We start from the raw sequence: 4,014 nt of genomic DNA, 5'->3' as shown, positions 1-4,014 counted from the left end.
TTACCCTAGGTTCTAACTAATTTATTCTTTCATTATGACTACCAAGAAGCTTAGACTGTAGTCATGCATCACTCTACTCAGGCTGGCTTTGAACTCTCAGTCCTTTGCAATTCTCCTATCTCAGCCTCCTGAGTGCTGGGATTACAGGCCTGTGCCATCATATCCAGCTTGATATGTTTCTTCATGGTCAAGGGGAGGAGTGATAAAAGACAAAGAAAATGGGCAGAGTAGATATGGGGAATTCAGGACACCTAAGTCTCCTCTCCCCTCCCCATCTCTAAGCCTCCCTTTGATTCCTCAGGCACAGGTCTTCCATGGGGAAGAGTTGTGTTTGATGTGTGTATTTGCCAAGGCTGAGCTGGGTATGTCCTGAGCTCAGATAGGGAGCATTGAAGATATTTCTCATCCTTCTAGGCCTCTGCCTGAATCCTAGATGAGGCTTGCAGAGAAATTCTCTCCACAGGCCAGTGAGTCCCATCAGAAAGTATGGGGTCTAGGCAGGACTGAGCTAAGGCAGGGAAGGAGAGCCTTTCTGAAAATGTGGCTCCATGGTTAGCTAGTTCCTGCTCCTTTCTGGTGCCTGGCTTGGCTGGTACAATGGGCTGCTGCTTGGGTACCTGGAAAGGGCTGGGATTGGCATTGCGTATTGGAGGTCTTGCCTGGAGTAGTGTGAAGTGTCCAGGGTTGTCCATCAGGTTTTCATCCCTGAGCATGTGTTTCCTTCTAATTACTGTCCCTGGATCGAAACTCTCCTTGGAGACCAGGCCCCTGCCACAGAGTCAGACATCAGCTATCCTTCCTCTGGGCAGACATCTCCTCCCTCAACCTCCAGACTTGCGCATTTCTGACATTCCTAGCTCTTGAAGGCGAGATTCCTGTCTGATGAATGTCTGTCTTCAGCTGGGGGGTGGGGGTGGGGGGGTTGGTGGTGGCTGGGGCCCAGCCATCTATCTTCCCAGCCTGTGAAACTCCTTCTAGCTACCCTGAGGAAAGTTCCTTCTCCCCGCTCTCTCCTCTGCCCATCTCTCCCCCTAAGCCTATCAGGCACCACTGGCAGCCTAAAGGCAGTACAGGATGGTTTTCCCGCCCTCAAGCCTCACATGGGACACCCAGTCAGAAGTGAAGAGCTAGAACTCATCCCTCAGCCCAATATCACAGGTGATACAGAAGCAATGTTGCCTTGATGGAAATGTACAAATTCTGGTCAGAAGTCCCTTTCCTGCTCCCCTGCCCCACCCCCATGGACTGTGGGCTCTTTGTGGGCAGGGGCCTGGATAGATGGTGCCTTTGTTGCCCCCCTTCCTCCCCTCCCCTCCTCACAAGCACCATATACAGCCCTCCTTGGGGAGTGGAGCTTCATTCTGCCAGGACCTTTTGGAAGCCGATCCAGAAAGACCTTGAGGATGGCCACCACTGATTGGCTAGGCCAATGTCTGTCAGGCCTAGAGGATTCCTGCCTGTCATGCACCACAAAGCTTCATGTCTGGGCTTGAGACTGGAGATGGGGGAATTCTGTCAGGAGAACATTTCCATACTCATGCTCAGTGGCAGAAACCAATAAGGGCTCCAAAGTGCCCCGTGGTCTCTCACTAACCAACTGTAGGGGTCGGAGGAGAATTAATAAAGCATAAAGGCCACTTCCATGGAGAACTTTATCTGATTTCCAGCTCCAGGGCTTCTCTCGACGGAGAGGAGCCTCTGTACTCTACATCTGCCTTCAGTGAATATACTGCTTTAGTACTTCGCTACTCCTCTATCTCTTAATTCTTTGCTGGGCAGAGAAACAGACCTGTATCCCTAATTGCATGACGGCAGTGGAAATGCTGGTCTCAGCTGTCAAACTAGATCCCTCGAGATTCCTCTCTATCTCTTGTGTCCGTGTGAATCCATTGCTTGACCTGGTGGCTCTGCCTTCATGGCGCCCCACATACAATGCCGCTGTACCTCTCCTTGACTCAGGAGCCTCTCAAGAGCAAGCTCCCAGAGCTTCTTGCCTCTTAGCACATCTCCAGCTTCCCTCTGTGGTCTCTAGAGAGCGGTGGAGGGATCCAGCCCGAGCTTCTCTGCTTGAAGCTCCTTACTGGAAGACTAACATCTGGCTCTGAGCACTCAGCCTCCTTTAAAGTTCCTCCATTGGTTGCTGGAATCCTCCCTGGAGATCCAGAGGCACCTCCTGACAACCTCCCACCCCCCCCTCCCCGGCACCTACCTACTACCCCAGGAATGGCAGCTCAAGTAGGACAGAGAGCTTTGTCCTCTTCTAGAAGTCCTGAGTCTAGAAGGTGCTGGTATACAGAGAATGGTCCATAGTTATGTATTAAATTAATTTTAAAATGTAGGCTTCTGAGATGGGCAGCATTGGCTCACGTCTGTAATCCTAGCTACTCAGGAGGTTGAGATCTGAGGATCATGGTTCAAAGGCAGTCCCGGCAGGAAAGCCTGTGAGACGCTCATCTCTTAAGTAACCACTGGAAAACCAGAAGTGGTGCTGTGGCTTAAAGTGGTAGAGTGCTAGCCTTGAGCAAAAGAGCGAAGGGATAGCACGCAGGCCCTGAGTTCAAGTCCCATGACCCATGGGGGAAAAAAAAAAGAAAAGAACAGAAAAGGAAAACACAAAGTGGGCTTCTCTCTTTTCTTCCCCTTTTCCAGAAGCTGACCATTAAACAATACTCATGCTGGAGTGGCTGGGGCTAGATCCAACCTGATCTTCAGAACCAGCTGGGGAGGCCATGTTGGGGAGACAGAAGTGGGATGTGTGTCAGAGCAGAGAGGGCACCGTCTAAGCCTGAGGGGCTCAGGTGCCTCTCTAGGGCTTCAAGCAATCACGGAAGCCCTGGGACATTCTTCTTTCTATCCTGGTGATACTGAAACAATAACCACCACCACCACCACCACAACAACTACACGTGCCACATCTGGATTAGGTCCTTTGTCTTTACTGTAGCAAAGACTGAGTCCACAGAAACCAAGGGAGAAGTAAAATTGCAAAGATTTATTGAAGAAAAAGATAAACAGAACTCCAGGTGGATGGGAGGGGGTCTCAAAGGAGGGCACTGCTTAGAGTATGTTGGGATACTTTGTATAGGAGTTAATACGGTGCCTGTAGGAGAAAGCTACGTGACTCTGAAGACCATTGGAAGCCTGTGGGCTGTATCAGTGCCCAGACCCAATCAAAGGCTCCACTCAGTCTGTAGGAGTTCTCCATGTGTTGTTCAGCCACTCTGATTGGGTGCCTGTTCTGGCGCATACCTCTGGGGCCCATTCAGCTCACTGTTCACATGCAGGTTTTCCAGGGGCCATGGGCCATGATGTCTTACTCAGGGGCCACATGTGCAACTAACTGCCCAAGGCCAGGTGATGTGATGTCTCAGGGCCCACATGTGGGACTGCTCCAGGCCATGGTGAGGGAGGCAGAACCACTATGGGAGGGAGCCTTTGCCCTGGCTGGCTAGCCAGGCTCTTTTTTCTGCTCTTTACAATACCTGGCACTCTCTGTGCTTCAGTTCGGGGAATATGGGCCTTGGCCTGGGTCCCCAAATGGGGATCATATAGACTAGGGCAGGGTGAAGGCAGAGAGAGCCAAAGCTAAGGCCAGCTGGCCCCTCCCTGTGCAGGGAGAGACCTGAGCCCTCTCAGGTCTAAGTCCACTTAGCCTCACTTTCCCAGGGTGTGGAATGTGGCACCCCAGGGGGAACTGGCCTGTTTTTACTCTCTTCCCCTGAGCTTGGACTGGGGCCCATCCTCATGGGACAAGATGAAGCTCTTTCCCTCCCCCACAGTTTGCCTTGGTTCTGGTCAGGCTGGTTTTTCCTTGCCTGAAGACCAGGGGTCATCCTGACTCAGCCCGGTTGCCCTGCCCCCTCTCTTGGCTTCCTGCTGGTGAGAAAGGACCGAGCTCTCCAGCCACTGCTGACTATGGGTCCCTGGCTTGTGATTGTCTGTGGCCTTGAGCAGCTCACAGCACAGCCAGCTTTGCCCTGCCCTGCTGCCAGACTTCAAGCCAATGAATCAGAT

This window comes from Perognathus longimembris, chromosome 17 (assembly GCF_023159225.1).
Source record: "Perognathus longimembris pacificus isolate PPM17 chromosome 17, ASM2315922v1, whole genome shotgun sequence".
Taxonomy (NCBI): domain Eukaryota; kingdom Metazoa; phylum Chordata; class Mammalia; order Rodentia; family Heteromyidae; genus Perognathus; species Perognathus longimembris.
The sequence above is the reverse complement of the archived record's forward strand: the minus strand, read 5'-3'. Positions refer to the sequence as shown.